Here is a 20610-nt window from a genome sequence, read left to right on the forward strand (position 1 = left end):
TTGCATTACACTTTATTTATTGAATAAACTGTTCACATGTTTAAGTTTTATCTGTATACACATTTATAATGATCACAGATCACACAACTTGTTTTATCCATACATGAAATATAGCTGAACTGTGAATAACAACTTTTAATAACAGTACTGGATGCTTTTGTCAGGCTTTGAAATAAGTATTGTCAAAATAAAGAAAATGTGACTTGCTGTAATCTGTTTTCTAAAATGTACAATTTCTCTTACAACAAGAACAAATAAACAAGAGGGGCCATGATGGCCCTGTATCGCTCACCTGACATATTGACATAAAGATCATCAAGATCAACATTCTGACCAAGTTACATTAAGATATGATCATAAATGTAGCCTCTAAAGAGTTAACTAGCTTTTCCTTTGGTTTGACTTGGTGACCTAGTTTTTGACCCCACATGTCCCAGATTCAAACTTGACTGAAAGATCATCAAGATTAACATTTTGGTGAAGTTTCATGAAGATGCAGTCATAAATGTGGCCTCTGGAGTGTTAACGAGCTGTTCCTTTGATTTGACCTAGTGACCGAATTTTTAATCCCACCTGAACTAGATTTAACTTGGCCTATAGATCATCAAGATTAAAATTCTGACAAAGTTTCATTAAGATTAAGATATGGTCATAAATTTGGCTTCTGGAGTGTAAACTAGTTTTTCCTTTGATTTGACCTAGTGACCTAATTTTTGACCCTACATAACCCAGATTCAAACTGGACCTTGAGATCATAAAGATTAACATTCTGACCAAGTTTCATGAAGATATAGCCTTTAATGTGACCTCTACGGTGTTAACAAGCTTTTCCTTTGATTTGACTTGGTGACCTAGTTTTTGATCCAAGATAACCCAATATCAAATGTGTCCAAGATTTTATTGAGGGTAACATTCTGACCAAGTTTCATAAAGATTAGGTCAAAATTGTGACCTCTAGAGTGTTAACAGTCAAATTGTTGACGACGGACGGACGCAGGGCTATCACAAAAGCTCACCTTGAGCACTTTGTGCTCAGGTGAGCTAAACGCTAGAGTTGTCACAGGAGTGACGAATTATACTCTACAATATGGCCTTATCACAGAACTAAGCCAATATCAAAGCAGCATTTTCTTGAGCTATGACCTAATGACCTCAAATTCAATCTCTATAGTTTCATGATCCTCCGCCAAAGTGTTCTCAAGTTGTTGTATGGAAAAGGTTTAAATGTTCCGGGTCATCCTGACCTTTGGAACTCTAAATCAATACAGGTAATCTGCTGGTCAAAACCAACTTTGTACTAAATTTTGTGTTTCTCATCCAAAGCATCCTGAAGTTATTGTCCAAAACCCGTTTTAAAGAACAGTTATTTATTTTGTTGAACTTAACATCACACCGACACAGGATAGGTCATATGGCGACTTTCCAGTTTTAATGGTGGAGGAAGACCCCATGTGCCCCTCCGTGCATCATTTTAAAGAACCGGGTCAGTGTGACCTTTACCTGTGACCTCAACATCATTAGGGGTCACCTGCTGGTCATAATCAACCTCCCTAACAATTTTCATGATCCTAGGCACAAGCATTCTCAAGTTATAATCTGAAAAACATTTCACTGTTTTGCCTTATTGTGACCTTGACCTACTGACCTCAAAATAAAACTTGACCTGTATTTCATGATGTGACACCTGTGTACCAAACTTTATCATCCTAGGCTCAAGGTCTCAAGTTATCATTCAGAAACGGCTCAACTGTTCAAGGTCACTGTGACCTTGACCTTTGATCTATTGACCTCAAATTCAAACAACCTGTATTTTATCATGTTACACCTGTGTTACAAAAGCTATGATCCCAGGCCAAAGCGTTTGCAAGTTATCTTGACCTTTGACCTACTGACCCCGAAGTCGAACTTGACCTGTAACTATGTACAAAAAATATTTAAAGCGGTCAAGCTTTTCATGAGTTATCACCTGGAAGCCATGAAAACCTACTGACTGAAAGACAAACAAGCTTACTACATGGGGGTAAAACAGAACATTCTCTTTAAAATCTCATGAAAAATATGAGAACTAGATACCCACGGGCAATATGTCAAGCCCGCCAGCTGTCAAAAGGACTGGGAGTTGTGCATGACACTCCTTGTCTCATTGAGGCAAACATTTATGCCAAATAAAAGAGATTGCAAAAAGTTACAATATAAGTTATTTACAGTAACAACAAAGGAACGTAAAATTTAAAAAAAAAATTAAAAAAAAAAAAATTAAAAAAAATCCGCACCAGCAGAGATAGGTCAAAATACACCTAAAAATTGGATGTAACATGCATGTTGTACTGCAGAAAAGTAGTCTTGATTTTTCCCTACGACCAGTAATAAAAAAGTTACAAATGTAAGCTATTTATAGTAACAACAAAGGGAAGTAATTCTAGGATCTTTTGCATGACATTCCGTCGCATGATGATGAACAATTGTGCCAAGTTACATCAAAATCCATCTATGCATCAAAAAGAAATGCTCCAGACAGTCATTTTTGTATCTGAATTTTGACCTCTAAGTGTGACCTTGACCTTAGACCTAGGGACCTGGTTCTTCCGTATGACACTCCATCTCATGGTGGTGAACATTTGTGCCAAGTTACATCAAAGTCCATCCATGCATGAAGAAGAAATGCTCCAGACAAAGTTGTCATTCTTGTATCCTTTGACCTCTAAGTGTGACCTTGACCTTAGACCTAGGGACCTGGTTCTTGCGCAATACACTCCATCTCATGATGGTGAACAATTGTGCCAAGTTACATCAAAATCCCTCCATGCATGAAGAAGAAATGCTCCGGACAGTCATTTCTGAATTTGACCTTTGACCTGTAAGTGTGATCTTGACCTTTGAGATAGGAACCTGGGGCTTGCGCATGACACTCCGTCTCACTGAGGTTAACATTCATACTATACATAAACAAGATTGCTCCATGCATGTCCAAATTATGGTCCGGACAAACAAATCCGGATGGACGGACGCACGCACGCACATATGCCAAATAGACATTTGGACAACTATGTCTTCGCTTCCACAAGCGGGCTCGACAATAACAAAACCAATGTGATAATACATTATCTCTTAAAGTAACAGAGCGCTTTGTCAAACACTGCTCTTCTCAAAATAAATTTAGTTTCTAAATAAATCCTGAATTCCTATCCTTAAAAGTTTTTTTTTTTAAAGTTCCCTTGTTCTTCTGTCTTTTTATATTTTCTGGTGTTTCTTTCTTGCTTTTCAAGTATACTGGATTTGTTGACCTTCCATTTTGTAGCTGCCTGCTCTCAAGAAGTGAACCTGTAAAACAGAAATCAAATATTGTAAATTGATAAAAAGAGACCCTAACCAACTTTCATAAAGATCCCATGAAAAATGTGACCTATAGAGTGGTCACAAGCAAAAGTTTATCGAAGCACGGACAGACGACGGACGCCGCGCTATCACAAAAGCTCACCTTGTCACTTTGTGACAGGTGAGCTAAAAAATCAATATCTGAGAACCGCTTCCTCCTGTCACAAATTAAACCATTTGTTGATGTGATTTTTGGGAAATGTTACCTTTCATTTTGGGATGTTGGGAAAAAAATGCAATATTTTTGGATTGGGAAGTGGCCGAATACAGGCCTCTGTCATATAAGGATGAAAAGCCCTGCCAGCTAACAATTTCTGACAAGAAATCATTTTCAAAGTTTTTCTTTCCGGTCAGTTCTATATGGAATTAAATTCTTTGGGTAATTTTGAAAGAGGACCACCCAAAGATCATTCTGTGAAGTTTGGTGTAAATCTGCCCAGAGGTTCTGAAGAAGATTTTTTACAAATTGTTGGCACATGACGGACATCAACTCATGTTGTCACCCTGTGACAGGTGATTGAGCTAATAATTGTTTAAATTTGCATACATGTATTAAATTTTATGGTTTTGTCCAGAAATGCTTTATCATCAAGAAAATGAAATGGAGTCTTTACTTAAGTCTAAAAAAAAATTTGTTTCCAGTAACATGCTAAAATAAATTAGGGTAGGTCGGTCGGAAAAACTTTTTCTTCGGATTTTTTAAAATTATTTTTAGGGAGACTTTTTGGAAATTATTTTTGTGTCAAAAAATGAATACAAATAGGGGGGGTTATGCCTCTAGAGCATCAGTAAGTTGATTTATAACATCACTGTCCATGTTTAAAGCATAAAAAGTGCAGTTTTGCAACTTTTTATCAAAAAGTTGAAAAAAATGTTCTCAAAGACAAAGGCGGACGGACCGTCCATTTAGGGTCGGGCCAATAATTTATGGTAGGTCAGGATACAGGAAACAGACAATTTTTTTATGCCTAATGTTCCTTGGTATTTGATTCTATGCACTGACTCAATCGCAAAAATCTGTTCACCCAAATACTAATTTGTATACAGTATATCATACTTTTTGAATGATTGAAACTGCTTCCCACAGCTGCAACTACATGATAAAGAAACAGAATGATAGAAATACCTTATGAGCCGCAAGCAAGTGGTTTCAGTCTGTCAACAAGCACTTTGGAGCAGTACAACAATACTCTGTATAATAGACCAAGATGCCTGAAAATAGTGAAAAGGGAGCAAATTAAGAAAACATGGGCAACCAGCTGTTTTGAAATTTCAAAGGTCTAAGAGCTAATATCCGTTTCGCAGTTTTTCAATTTTCATGCCAATAAGATGACCCCAATTATATCATTGGCATGGCGGGAGAAATTTGTTAAAGTGGAATTATGGACATTTTTCAAATAAAAATCTGGCTGAAATAAATGTGTGTGTAAACAGGGTGTAGAAAATTATAGCTTTTAACCCAATATACTAAACTATTTTGTTACCTGTACGAAATAATAACTTTCCAAATATGACTTTTCTTATTTGGACTGGGGCGGTCATTTTAAAAAAAGTCGAACTGCACGAAAGAGTTGCTTCCCTTCAACTTCAGAAATCTTTACCTATAGGTAAGGGAGATCACTTCGTAGAAGATTGAAGAAAATAACTATTATTTTATTAGTCCATTTCTTTATTTCTAAAGCATCAATTTCAAATGCTTATGCGGCATCATCGTTGATTTAACACATTTTAATGTACAGTAACCGAAAATTGCGTTTATAGAACATTCGCCCAAAACACACTATGTGCAGTAAGATGCGCATAATACCACTTTAAATAAAACTTTTTTTAATGAAAATAAAACAGTAGCAAATTTTGTCAAAATGTACAATGAAACGAAGTAAATGCGGTTAAAAATTTCAGTTTTGAAAAAAGAAAAGTCACTGTATGAGTAGGTTTGTTTACACGACTGACCAGCCAGAACAGCCAAACATTACTTTAACCCAGTGAATTCCAGGTACCTTTCTGACTTGGTGGTCTATGACCTTCACTTTGCTCGGTATCATTAAAAGGCAAAAACAGACTGGTAATCAGCTAGAAGAATCTGTTCTGCCTTCCTCAGTTTAGTATGAACACAGGAGCTGACAAAATGCTACAATTGTTTATTGGTATCTGATGGTCATGATTCATAAACGTATAACTTTAAACGTATTTGAGTATGTGTGCAGTGTACAAAATTCAGATTTCAACTAACCCATGCTGGCAACCAGATAGAAAATTTTCCAAGCCTGACACCAATTTCACATGCCTGAACTTAAAGCTGAATTTTGAACCATAAAACAACTGGTCTAGCTCATACCCTCAAAATACTTCATCATATTGTTGGGGACATGCTCGACTGGGGATTCCTAGGAGAACAGGAACTGAATGCATCGGACCAAAAAGTAATGTGAGCGGCTTCAGTTTAACTTTTTTGACCAACATAAAAATTGTAGCATGTAGCTTTTTTTCTTGTTGCTTAGTCTGAAATCTATTTGCAAATTTAGACTTTCAATTAAGAATTAGAATATCCTAAAAAATCATGCTAGAACATCAATATTGTTTGCACGGTTTTCCTTGGCGTACAATTTTGTTCGTTATAACTCAAAATAACCTTCAAAGTAATTCGGAACGCATCATTGATGGCGTAACTTAACTACTGGCTGAAACTACGGCAAGGCAAATTTTCGTACCTAATATTATAAATAGCTATTCAACTGTATACATGTACGAATTAGTAAGATAGCCTGCATTCTAGATTTAAAGCGAATCTACAAACATTAACAAAAACCGCAACAGTTTTGACTAAATTATTTGTATTTGCAAAATAAATTGTGTGAAATTTTGATTTTAACTTGCATTCCATGAAACTGACTTGCATTTAGCGAGTCCAAAATTTGAGCCCTGTGATTTGTGAAAGTAATTACATCTTCTGCATGATTATGGTTCTGACAAACTCTTAAACTCTTGCATTTATGGAACAGTTTGAATTCAATTCCTTCATAATTCTGACCAACTAATCGAGCATGCTTCAGAACTCCAGATTAAGGGCTGTAGTTTTGTAATTACAAACTTGTTAGGGATCAGATATGACTTTATTTTAAAATGTGGATGTATCAAGAAGAATTTATTTTAAAATGTGGTTGTATCAGTAGGACATGTAAACAGTATTACATATATTCCAAAGAAAGATCGAGCCGAATTGCATGTCTGCGCCAAGTTGCGCTTATCAACGCTATCCTGACTGTTGACAATTTGCACGGTGTCAAATAAGTGTGGAATAAATGAAACAAACGCCAATAGCATAATGTAATGCATTAACACATAATTTTTTTGGACTTCAAAAATTATGCGTCATAAAAATCTGAAAAGGGGAAATAATTCTACCAAAACTGAAGGCAACCAAGTTATTTTTATTTCAATTTGTGTCATATGAACAGATGAACCAAGTTTGAAAGAAATATCTTTACTATTTTTCAAAAAATGTTAGTTTTTATGTCGAAAGTCCGATCGGGCAATGTTTCCAGCCTGTTTAAAATCTATATTTTTTTCTATAAGCCGATCCGATTCCCTATATTTAGGCCGAGCACAGCTTATCGGCAGAATCATAAGCTCAACTTAATCACTGTGTCAGTGTTCGAAATTCGCGGTAGTCTGACAGCCTGTGGCTACCAAATTTCAACTCGGGCTACCGATTTTCCGCAGGTACAAGCCCGACCAGGCTACTAAATTTTCCTATAAATTTGTTTTAAAAATCATGCTAATTAAACAAACTCGTACAGCATGGTGATTTCATATGATCTCCATTAATAAACACTAAGAAGGCATCACGCATAGTCCAGACTGAGGAATGCTTATTGAATTGTTGTGTTTTTTTTTTTGCTCTCTCACGTGTTGACAATCAAACACGAAGTGTCAAAGATGTAACCACAGCGCTAATTGGCTGAATACAATCACCTCTCACAAGTACCTGCAGTAGGCAGAGCTTAAATTATGCTATCTGTGTGTGTGTAAATGTGTATTCAGCACTCGTTATTATATCTTGCAAATTGTCAAAAGTCCGAGTAGCAGTAATTGTCAAGTGCCGATCCTAAAAAAATCGGGCGTTATAGTTTACAAAATGTTATATGGTGCAAAAATTAAGTATTTTATATTTTAAGGTGTTAAAGTTCGGGGTAGTGAAATTAGTGTCGGGCTAGTCCAAATAATTGTACTCGAGAGTTGAATATCGTTATATTTTTTTGACTTGTCGATATCCGCCTCCTCTAGGTAGACAACATATAATATCAAAATGTAATATCGGTCTACTCGAGGTCTCATTATTTAGACTAAGTGTCGGGCTTGAAAAATTTCCTATCTGGTAGCCCAAATGGTCTAGTGGATTCAAATCTGAATTTCGCACACTGCTGTGTATACATGCAGTGATCGAGCCTTAAGAAATAATAATCTAAAAGGCCCATTTCAAATTGATGAATAAATAAAAATGTAAAAAATAAGGAATTTCTATGCTATTTATGGGTGGGGTGTTTGTTTACATTATTATTATACAATGGAAAGTTAGTTACTCACGTTTCTAAAATTGTCAACAGGCCAACCATGCACATGCTGTACTGGAGTGCCGTCCATATTCTATATAAAAGTAAAATAATTCCATTAATCAGTCATGCCTGCAAGTAAAATCACGGATTTCTTAGGGCGCTTTTGTTTGTAACAAACTCAGTTCGGTTTCAAACCGGTTTGCCAAACTTTCGATTTATTTTGTAAAACTGGTTTTGATCTCGAAAAGGTTTGTGTCATTTGTTTTCAAAAACCGCTAACCGGTTTGTCAAACCGACCAAACTGCCCCCGGAGGCGGTTTGTTCGGTTTGTTGTATCCGAAATTTATTGCAGTTCGGGAAAAAATGGCGGACCGTGTGGACCACAATGGAAACGGGTACAGAAAAAAAAATAAGAATTGGTTCATTTCTGGTAATCTTTATGCTCAGCCGAATTCATTTGTCAATAATTTGTCAATAATTACTTCTGAAAACATTCTCTTTGATTGGCATGTATACATCGTTATAATCAGTTTCTCTAACCATCGAAATATTCCATTCATTTCGTTCCAAGATTATTCGACCTCCAACAGTCCAAACTCCAACTACTGTTATTTAGCCCACCATCATCAGATGGTGGGCTATGCAAATCACTCTGCGTCCGTGGTACGTGGTCCTTCCGTCTCGTTATCGCATCTCATCAGAAACTACCATGGGGATTTTGACCAAACTTTGTCAGAATGATGTATTGGTACCCTAGTTGTGTCCCCCTGAAAATCAGGCTTGTTCAACAATTTTTTAGTGAATTATAGCCCTTTGTTTATTTCTATAATTTACATACATTTGTAGATTTATATAGGGAAAAACTTTGAAAATCTTCTTGTACGAAACCACAGAGCCTAGGGCTTTGATATTTGGTATGAAGCATCATCTAGTGGTCCTCTACCAAGATAATTCAAATTATTTTCCCTGGGGTCTAATATGGCCCCGTCCCGGGGGTCAAGTGGTTTATATAGACTTATATAGGGAAAAACTTTGAAAAACCTCTTGTTCAAAACCACAGGGCCTAGGGCCTTGATATTTTGTATGTGACATCATCTAGTGGTATTCTACTAAGAGTATTCAAATTATCCCCCTAGGGTCAAATATGGCCCCGCCCCAGGGGTCACATGGTTTACATAGACTTATATAGGGAAAAACTTTGAAAATCTTCTTGTCCAAACCACAAAGCCAAGGGCTTTGGCATTTGTAATGCAGCATCATCTAGCGGTTCTCTACCAAGTTTGTTCAAATTATCCCCCTAGGGTTAAATATGGCCCTGCCCTGGGGGTCACATGGTTCATATAGACTTGTATAGGGAAAAGCTTTTAAAGTCTTCTTGTCAATAACCTACAACATTCAAATTTGGACCACATGTATGGTTTTGAGTGGCAAGGTGAACCTTGACATTAGTTGACCTTGATTTTGACCTAGTGACCTACTTTCACATTTCTGTAGCTACAGCCTTCAAATTTGGACCACATGTATAGTTTTGTGCACTGAAAAAAACTTTGACCTTGACATTGACCTAGTGACCTACTTTCACATTTTTGAAGGTACAGGCTTCAGATTTGGACCACATGCATAGTTTCGTGCTCCGAAATGAAATTTGACCTTGATTTTGACCTAGTGACCTACTTTCACATTTCTCAAGTTACAGCCTTCAAATTTGGACCACATGCATAGTTTTGTGTACTGAAACAAACATTGACCTTTACATTAATCTAGTGACCTACTTTCACATGTTTGAAGGTACAGGCTTCAAATTTGGACCACATGCACAGTTCTGTGTTCTGAAATAAAATTTGACCATGATTTTGAACTAGTGACCTACTTTCACATTTCTCGAGCTACAGCCTTCAAACTTGATGCACATGCATAGTTTTGTGTAACAAAGAACTTTGTCCTTGAAATTGATCTAGTGACCTACTTTCACATTTCTCAAGCTACAGCTTTCAAATTTTGACCACGTGCACAGTGTTGTGTGCGGAAATGAAATTTGACATTGAGCTAGTCAGTAAGTCTTGAAATTTGGAACACTCAAAAATGGCACATTGGTGGGCGCCAAGATCACTCTGTGATCTCTTATAGTATAAAGTTTTAATTTATAGTAAATGTGTCTGTTTTTGAAGGATAACATACATATGCAATATTTTGTATTTAAATAAATGTCTCTGTTGCTAAGAAAGGGATCACTTCTTGTAGTGTAAAGAAACACACTTACTTTTGTAAGAATTCTAGGTTCAAGTCCTAGCAAGAAGCCCTATGCACATTGACATAACTTTATATGCACATAAACATCATTAGTATATAAATACATATGCAAAGCAGTTCCCTAGTCTGACTAAATTTTAAGAGCAAAATGAGTATTTTTTTTATTTTCATGCATACAACTATTCATATCAATGAACATTTCAATTTCCAAATAAATTTCCATTTTTTTTATCCCTGACAAGATATTAATTGAAAATAACTTGACTGACAGCTCTATGACCTGTTAACATATGCAGAAAAATGGCCGTAAAACACTGCAAAGTCATAAATACTTGTGGAGGACTAATTTTCATGGATTTCATAGTTGTGTAATTAATTTCTAACAAGCCATGAATATCATCGTTTTTATCTTCAAAAGTTGAATTCTATAAAATCGTGTCCTCATGAAATAGCCATTTTAATATAGACAAAGCAGTTATCAACAACAAAAATAAAATGACTATTAAGTCTGTAAAAAGAGCTGATCCATGTTGTCAAATGTACAATTTATTACAATGCTAACTTCGAAAACAAGTTTGCACAAGTTTGTTTCAATTGATAATGCATTGTCTCATTAGTGTCTTGATGATGGTGATTTTCCCCTTGTGACTCACAGGTTTTGTTGGTTGTTCTGACTGAGCTCCTAACTTAGCCAGTTTGTCTGCCTCTTCATTGCCTGCAAGTTCACAATGGGATGGAATCCACTGAAGTGCTACTTTGCAGGTTATACTCAGGCGCTGCATTCTCCTGGCTAGCTGCGGAGCTTTATTGTTGATCAGAGCTTCCATGACAGACAGTGCATCTGTAAGAAAGACGACTGAGGAACTTTCTTCTGCCGAGTCTTCAATCATTGAGACGGCCTTCATGAGTGCTTCAGTCTCTGCCTTGTAATTGCTGCAGTGTTTTCCTGTGGCTGCGTGTAGTGTAGAGAAATTTCAATTCACCGAAATACATATAATTATATTATACATAAGTATCAGTTATGTTTAATAATGTATATCCATGGTTTCTGACCCCCCCCCCCCCCCCCCCCCCCGCCCCCACCTTAATACAGTGACATAAAAGTTCAAAGTATTAAGTTTTATCTGATCAAGTCAGGGGTGTCATTGGATGCCATCAAACTCATTGTTGCCAGATTTTGAATGTACAATGCATCATCAGAAAAAAATGTCAGAGGTTAAATATGTCAACCATTTTTGAAGAATCTTAATTAATATTTATTTAAACAAGTTTTTGTGAGGTAAGATACACTCGCTGGCCTAAAATACAACTGGTTACTTAAATCAGTCCAGCACCAGTGTCAGAGTATATGTGCTTTGCTTGAACCTTGAGTAGTATAACATCATCTATTTTTGCACATTAACTCCATCACAACTGTCAAACTTTGCTGAGTGTGTTCAAAACAAGGAAACAGCAATGATTTCAATTTAGGAGTTATCCCTGTTACAAAACACTTAATCTCTAATTTTCATCAAATTGAAATAAAAAAAAAAGTCTGTTGGATAGTGGATACTGTTATATGATTACATCTCAGTCTTAGTCTTTGTGGCCGGATGGTTACGGTAGCTGATTTTAAATTATTTGTCCTTCACTGCTGTGTGTCCGAAACCTTGCTCAGGGTGTAGAATTCTTTCATGTGTGGATTTTTAAGTAATCCAGCTGGGCTTAACCTAGCTGCCCGCCCATGCCTTAAATAATGCATTGAAAGTTGATATATGACCTATAATTCTGTCAGTCTGACATTAAACTTAACAAAAACTATCATTTGTATTCACTCAATTGGTCTAATGTTGTTGAGTGCAAAAGGCAGTGACTCAACTGTCTATGCCATAATTAGCCTTGCTATGTACACATGTTAAATAGTGTCGGCACATGAGGAGTGGTAATAGTAGTACATGTTATTTAATATGTTTGGCTCTTAGATACAAAATCTGTCATTTATCTCCATTTAGAATAAATTTAATCACCATTTTTTCTAGATTCGTCATTTTGTTCATACAAACCGCCTGTTTGTTCAAGAACTCATTTTAACTGAAACCAGTTTAAGTTTATCATTATTTTTTATCCAAACCAAAACCTAAAACCCAAACCGGATTTTTGCAAACAAAAGCACCCTTAATTTTAAAAATTCAATATAGGCTTAGTAACAGAGAAGTTCAAAGAAATTAAAGTACTGGAAAGGAATTAAAATACGATCTGAAAAGCGACACAAAGGTGAATCTATTCTCTCATTCCCCGAGCTGAAGAACTCGTTGGAGAATGTTTTTGTTTCCTCAAATTTTCAAAATGTCGGCGCCAGTGTAACGTGTATCCACTCTCACTCTAAATATAAAAAAGTTCAAAATGTCGCCGTTTCAAAATGCTGCTCAGTATGGAATAAAGCATGTTTGTATCTCAAATTATATCAGTGTAGTCACGTTACCGGCTGATTAGCTTCTGACGCAACAAAATTAACAGCTTACTTTGAATATTCTTTCGGGTCGCAGACATGTTATTGTGCGGATATTGCGTTTCGCCTACTGATCTGACGGACGCTTATTAACATTAACGAAGACCGTGATATCCCGAATTTCATCTGGGTCGTCGCACGCCCATGGTCTAAACCGGAACTCCATATTTTTTTATTTGGATAGTATGTGTTGTTTGGATACCCTCGTATGTTACCGTAGTGGGATTCGATCCCGATTCCCTATCAATGACAGTCACTGTACTGAAAAAAATATTTGAGAAGTTCAAATATGTGTACTTTTGAAAGCTGAAGACTATAAACTTAGTTATGGTAAAATGCTGAAGACTATAATCTTAGTTATGGTAAAATGGTTGTACAAGTATAATGTAAGAAATTTACATTACAGAGACTTGTAAATGTATATAGAGAAGCTATGTCCAGGCATAGCGCATTTTATGACGGCATGTGGGAGGGACGGATACCAAATATTAGAATTTAGTTAGAAGCTGTCAATCATCAAACTGGATTAAACCAGTTCTGACCAGCCTTTTTCGCATGGGCGCTCAGTAAACAAAGAAAGCATTTCGATTTTTGTGGATTATATAGCCTGAATAATCTGAAATTTATTGGTGCAAAAGGCAAAATTGATTACGTTTGACATAAACAACAAGATTTTGAAAGATTGGAACATTTTTACAATGGATAAACATATAAATTAACTATCTTAAACAATTTTTTCTTTGTTTCGCTTCTTGTGTGAATGATACAGAGCACAGAATGGCATATTCACATATTCGTGTCGGTATAATTGGTCATAGCTTTATTCGTCGTATTGATGACTGCTTGTAAAAGACTATAAAAGTTGTAATATGTGAACTATTCACTCGAGCCAGTCCAAGATCTGTGACAGTTCAACAGTACGAAGAAAAGAGGATGCAAGCAAATCACATTTTAAAAACATTGCTGGTCATCCATGATCATGTACGCTTCTGGACACACAGGCAGTTATTCGGAGCCCAATCTCCCATCTTCAGTTACAATGGTATCCATGTTGTCCTGTTTGGACAACGGCGCTTCTACAGATCGCTAAGGCATGCTATAATGACAGCGGTTAGACAGGGGCACTAGGGGAGTATATTTTGATTAATGATACAAATTTCATATAGATCGACATCTATACATGTAGAAGTTTATACAATAAAGCAATACATGTATGCACGTTTGGTGTGTTATAATAAAGCAATACATGTATGCACATTTCGGTGTGTTGGTGAATGCTTCATGTACATGCAATTAATTTGAAATATATACATGTAAGGAATAATTTCCTCATATTTAGACTTATTCATGAAGTATACAAGAACGTAAAATAATGATTATTCCAGCTGATAAATATTGGTAGGATTACTCTTTGGTATTAGCCACACAATATTATTGTGTGTGGAAAGGTCAAGGTCGGGTATTTTGCATTCTAACGAAATGGCCTCTAAATACATGTGTTTTTAAGTTTAATTTTGTAAAAATAAATAAATAAATAAAAAATAATAGATAAATAATAATAATAAATTTACAGAAGACACTGTAACTTGAACACAGCTATAGTTTGTCGAGTGTTAACTATATATTTATGTCACATTTTCATTTGCCAAGTTATTGCGAATATTTGTAACTACCACTTTCTGCAAGCACCGGTGTTATATTGCAGCCACATTTATGGTTTGTGGAGTGGTTTAAATTTCTATTTACTAAGTTATTAGGAACATTTTGCAATGACCACTTTCTATTAGCCTTCTGGCTTTATCACAGCCGCATTTATGGTTTGTGGAGTGGCTTTGATTTCTATTTGCCAAGTTATTGCGAATATTTGTGCTTACCACTTTCTGCGAGCCTTAGGGCTTTATCGCAGCCACTGATGATGGTGAAGTGTCATTATTTATTGCTCTGTTTATGAGAATTCTTAAACTAACCACTGTCTGGGAGCCTTAGGCTTTATCACAGCCTCTTAAACTGTAAGCGGAGTGGATTAATACCTATTTTTATTATTATGTTTCGGCACTATCACTTGAATGTTTAGTCATCCAGAATATGCAGCTGCACGTTACACTGTCTTATGACTTTAATGCAAATGTTATTATGGTTTATAGCACCTACAATCAATGATCACTAGATTAGCTTATTTTATTAGTGTGCAAAACAATATAATGGAATCTTAATAATTTATTTTGCTTGAACCTTGTCTTTAGTGCAGCCACTTCCACGAATTTTCAAAAATACTATACACACCATATTTTCCACATTTAACTATACTTATCGCATATATGAAAATATTTCAGAGGCTCAACGTTATGAAACCAGCACTAAGGGACAATACTAATGCATGTGTACTATAATTTCAGCAATGTCGACGAGGAAACGTGGGAAATCCTCAGCCAAATGAATACCACCAAAACGTCAGAAGGTGTCAACTCGGTCAACATCAAATACAATTAACGATGACTTGGTGCAAAATAATACAATACATTTGGGAAAGCAAACACTGCAGCTACAATCCAATGAAACGCACCCAGACCAAACTGACATAATAGTGAATAGAATAATGGAAAAACTTGATGTAATAGTGGAAAAGAAAGTAAACTCCATCCTGAAGGTAAATAGGAACGAGACACCTGGAACTAGCCAGAAGCTATGTCCAGGCATACAGCATTTTATGACGGCATGTGGGAGGGACGGATACCAGATATCAGAATTTAGTTAGAAGCTGTCAATCTAGTTTCATGACGTGAAATTTTTACATTTACGTTAAATGATATTGCACTTGTATATATATGTATCATATAATTAAGGTATAATCACCTACCTTTAGCAGGTCATTACATCAAATAGCTATTTAATGTTTAATTATGTGGCACAACAGTACACTGTTGATTTTCTCTGTTGATTTACATTCATGCAGAAATGAAATATGAAGTGAAAAAAATAAACTTGACATGTTTACTGTGTTGGACACAGTTAGTGTCCTGCTATAGTTAATGTCCTTTAACCCTTAGCTTGCTGGCGGCAAATGATTCTGCCTTTGCGACCAGTGCAGACCAAGATCAGCCTGCACATCCGTGCAGTCTGATCATGGTCTGCACTGTTCGCTATTCAGTCAGTAAATTTTCAGTGCAAACCCCTTTGAATAATAAATGGTACTGTCCAAATTGAAAGATGGACCAGTCCATTATAGAAATACAGCAGGGTAAGGGTTAAGTGTGCTTGTTGAAGGCAGTAGTAAATGATCTCTCTGCATTCCAAATTTCATCAAATTAGTTAGTGCAAAAAATGACCTGGGGTTGATAATGTAATTAACATAGCACTTCTGACGTAAATGAAATAGTCAAAATTGAACAAGTAATGTTTTTACTAAGTATTTCTTTTACTTAGTAATTAACTAGTAATTCATTGCTAAGTATTACTAATGAATTACTTGAATTTCTGACAACTTTTTTTACTTGAAGTTTTACTTGAAGTAAGTAAAAAAAATACTTGATTTGAGTAGTACTTAGTAAACAAAATTAAAGTGCCATGCATATAAAATCAGCAGAATAAAAATATTTTCTTTTTTTTGTAGAGTCTACTAAGGTTCCAAATACTGCCCAGTAGAGAAAATTGTACAAATGGCAGATTATGTCCATGTTTTATTATGCTCCCTGAAGGGCGAGCATATTGTTGTTGCTTTGTCTGTATGTCTGTCCATCTGTTTGTGTCTACATTATGTTTTTTTTTGGAATTTTCAGATTGAAATCGGACCAAGTGATATTGTTCAAGACAATTTTCATGTACTGGCCCCGGGTGCTAACATAGCGGTAAATACCCTATGGTTACATGGCATTCTTTCGTCTTTGACAAAACAAAAAAAAAAAGGGAGAAAAAAGCAGAGAATAAGGGATCAAACATAAGGGAAAACAGGGATGTCAAAATTTTAAAGCGATACTGGATGGTTTTTTATCCCTTTGACCTTGCTGTGGATGGAGGAACAAGTTTCAAGGACAACCCTGTGTTTTATGCTTTGCAGTGTAAGAAGATTTGTATTCATTATTATGATAGCAATAAAACTAAAACTTATTTTTATTTTCAAAGGCTTGTTAAATTCTTTAATAGGCTAAAGAAACTATAGTCCTTGATTGAGCAAATAAAATACTGGGGCAGGCAGATAATGCATGTCTAGGAACCAATTATTCCCTCACTTTGACAAACTGTTAATCAATCCCCACTACGAATGGTTGAAAATATTCTCTAGAGACAAGTAACAGGTAACAATAAGCAGTCAGGGGTGTAACTGTTTCAAGTTATCGCAGTTTATAACCCATTTGAGTTATTGCTTATATTTTCATAACTTGTTTCAGTTATCATGAAATATTACAAAGCCCTCCTGTGCCAATTCCTCATTTTGAATGTGACTAATGCAATTATTTCCTGAATCCTTGAATTCTTATCTTTCCAGCTATGCAGTAAATTTTTTTTCGCAAGGCTGATAAAGTGTTACGCAAAAGGTTTTAAGCTATAAAATTTTTAGCATCCCATTATGCTTATCAGGTCATGATCAGACTAAAAGAGAATTTGATTAACCACAGATTGCTACTTATCTCACTGTATAGGTCACTTTGTGAGAACAGCAAAAAGACTTTTTTTGAATAACTTACCTGAGTTAACTTACATTTTATAACTAATACAAGTTATAAAATGCTTGAAAAAGTAACTGAAATAGGTTACATAACTTAAAACAGTTACACCTCTGACTGGTAAGTACATATTTATTCTTTTTCATATTTGTTACATCTCATTTGAGCAGTTCTTATATACTTTATTTTCAGTTTATGCTACACAACATCTGAAGGTGCCTATACCAGTCTTTAAAAAGCGCTGGAACACAAAAATGGTTTCAGCTAGACAGACTGTGAAACGATGCAGGCTACAAGGAGGAACAAGCATCAATGATCAAATAGAAGATTCAGTTGGTTAATTATTACTGTGATTTGTATACACGCACCTCCATTCCTAGTCAAACATTGTGATTTGTATACATTTTGAATTACCTCTAGTCCTAATAAACATTTTAAAGTGATTTCCAAGAATAAGGAGAGCTATCCTACTCGCACGAGCGTCTGCATAAAAGTTTTGCATGCAAGTTTCATATCTCTGTAACTACTTAAGATATTCAATTGAAAATTATAGAATTTGATTATTTTGATTATCAAATTCTAATTTCATTTCATTCCGTTGTTAACTTACCATACGAAATATACATCAGGATTATCTCCCTTAGACCATTGAGTAACACGCATAAAATTAATGAGCGTCTAGATGATCATCATCGACCATGCGTAGTCTACATCACTAGATGCTCTATACCCCAGTTAATTTTTCTGCGCCACTGCAGTCACACGTTTTTTAAACTGAGAAAACTTTTTACCAGTTATTTTGAATTTTCTTTGCCAAATTTATTATTTTGAGTGATTGTGCTTGGATTATTACCGCAGAAGCTACAATCCTGAAGGAAAAAGAGGGTAAAGTATCCGAAAATGAGTCAGAAACTCCCAAAAATACAAAGAAAAAAGCTCTTATACTTTTTAGGCGTTGTCTGTTACATTTACTTTGGCTGTGCTGTGTTCACTTTAGACAGCACTACTAAAACATTTGATATTTCTAAATGAATCTTTTACCTTCTTTGTTTAGCTCGATTGGAATGCTGTCAAATACTAAGACCTGTATCCTATATTCGTGTTTGTTGTTTTTGTAGTTAGGAACATGGAATTGGTGAATAATTGATTTACTCACGACAAAGAGTGAGTAAATCACATTAAGTTGTTTGACAAGGACTAAACAACATTAAATGTGATTTGTATGCATGCATCTATAATCCTAGTCATACATTTTTATACTTTTGCCTAAATTTCAAGTCCTGTATTAATCTAAGATGAATTTACTTGAACCTGTAGTCATAGTCAGACATTTTCAGTTGATTTTTATACATGTACATTGAGTCAAAGTTAACCATATATGATTCTTCATGTAATTTTTATACATGTAATAATAGTTAGGCAGTATTCAGTAGATTTTTATGCATGTGCAGTGCTTTATTCAATTGAAATTTATGTATCTCAGATTTAAGCCGCACATTTGGTTGATTTTTACACATGTACCTCAAGTTTAAGCCGATCATTATTCAGGTGATCCCAAATCAGCATTCCTTGGGTTTTCCCATTTTAATATTCATTAATGTTAATACTACTATTAAGTTAAATTTTGATGATTCTGCCATTATGTTATGCTCCTTGATTGATTGAAAAATGTCATTGTTTGTTTAGTTTCTTAGGAATATCTGCTGATAAGTTGATAACACAATAGATATAGTGGTCTATTTTCATGACTTTTAGTTCTCCTCTGAACAGGAAGTGCTGTAGGTGAGCTGATGAGACCATCTGTGTCTTTCTGTGACCTGTTCACTTTTTTGTACCAAAGCGTTATGAAAATGGCCAGTTTATCTTAATGCTTTTACTCACAGTAGAACTATTTTGAATTATCTCGCTTGATCATATATGGTTCTGAATGATTGTATGGATCATAATAAATTAATAATCTGTTGTTTCTACAGATACCCTTGTTTATACATATCAATAATTGTTTCCTTATTTGTGAGAATTATACATTTGTTTCATGCATGTAAATGGTGTTTTGTTCATGTTTTCTAAAGTGTATTACCGTAATATCAAGTCATTATCTTTTAAAGTACCAAAGATATGTCTATAAACGAAGCTTTTGAAAAAATTTAACATGAAAATAATTCCAAGTATAACAATTTGGTGACCTTGACCTTGGGTATAATTAGCCCAGCCCCTGCACATACTTTATTTGTATGCTGTAAAATGTCTATGTGAGCTTATAGTAAGATATAAGCAATAGTAACAAAGATATGACAGAAAAACAAAGGTTGCCGAAAAACTTTAACCTTAAAAATAACCCAAGTATAACACCTTGGTGACCTTGACCTTGGGTATAATGGGCCAGAGCCTGCACATACTTTATCTGCATGCTGAACAATGTTAATGTGAAGTTACAGTAAGATATAAGCAAAAGTAACAAAGAAAAACAAAGGTTGCCGAAAAACTTTAACCAAGAAAGCTCACACAGACAACAACGCAAACGCCGGGGCGAGTAGAATAGCCCCCATATTCACCGAATAGTGGAGCTAAAAACTACAAAAGGAGTGTAATGGTCAAACCAACAAAGAGAATCAAAATGTTAAACCTGAATCTGATAACAACAAAGACAGAAATTGGCAAATGTTCAAAGCAAACATAGGTATTAATGAATTGCTTACCAAGAACAGGCAGTGTGCTTGCGTTTGGGACAGAAGACCGACATTCAGAAATTAGGGACAGAATTGTAAATGAAATAATACAAAATGAAGAGGAATATTTATCTTTGGAACAAAGAAAGAGAACAACTGGTTAAGAACTTCACAATGATGATGAAAAACGCATGTTGAAGGCCGAGGCTAAGGCAAGCAAAAAGGCCAAGGCAGAGAAAGTAAAGAAAACACATGCTGCACGTTCGTTTCCGTACAGAAGACCCCTCAGACAGAATACACCTACATATCCACCTGCGCAGATGACAGTGATGCTTAGTATGCATCATAGTAAGCTGGAACTCCGTTTCTCATGTGGAAAACAAGGGCACTGGAAGCAAGAATGCAAAGCTGCCAGAAATTCAAACAATAATTTAAGTAGCATTAATTATAAGACAGAAAGCTTTAAAGCGACATTCCAGGGAAGGTATAAAAAAATTCCCGCGAAGCACTGTCATTGGGTAAATAACAAGGGAAAGATACGTAACAAACAATAAAGCCAGAAACTGCGAAAACATTGGACAAGAATATTTAATGTACATGATAAATCATTA

General features: G+C 35.4%; 2 long non-coding RNA genes across 2 annotated transcripts; one reads left to right on the plus strand and one right to left on the minus strand.

Moving 5' to 3' along the window:
• On the minus strand, positions 1–8261 carry LOC128557709 (uncharacterized). Its single transcript, XR_008371340.1, has 3 exons — positions 7963–8261; positions 4502–4587; positions 1–3321 (listed from the first exon to the last, which is right to left on the minus strand). It is a non-coding gene; the product is annotated as an uncharacterized LOC128557709 (long non-coding RNA).
• Positions 8262–15070: 6809 nt separating this feature from the next.
• On the plus strand, positions 15071–20156 carry LOC128557710 (uncharacterized). The gene is made up of 3 exons (XR_008371341.1): positions 15071–15419; positions 16446–16724; positions 17523–20156. It is a non-coding gene; the product is annotated as an uncharacterized LOC128557710 (long non-coding RNA).
• The last annotated feature ends 454 nt before the right edge of the window (positions 20157–20610 follow it).

Source organism: Mercenaria mercenaria, chromosome 6, assembly GCF_021730395.1.
Source record: "Mercenaria mercenaria strain notata chromosome 6, MADL_Memer_1, whole genome shotgun sequence".
Classification (NCBI taxonomy): domain Eukaryota; kingdom Metazoa; phylum Mollusca; class Bivalvia; order Venerida; family Veneridae; genus Mercenaria; species Mercenaria mercenaria.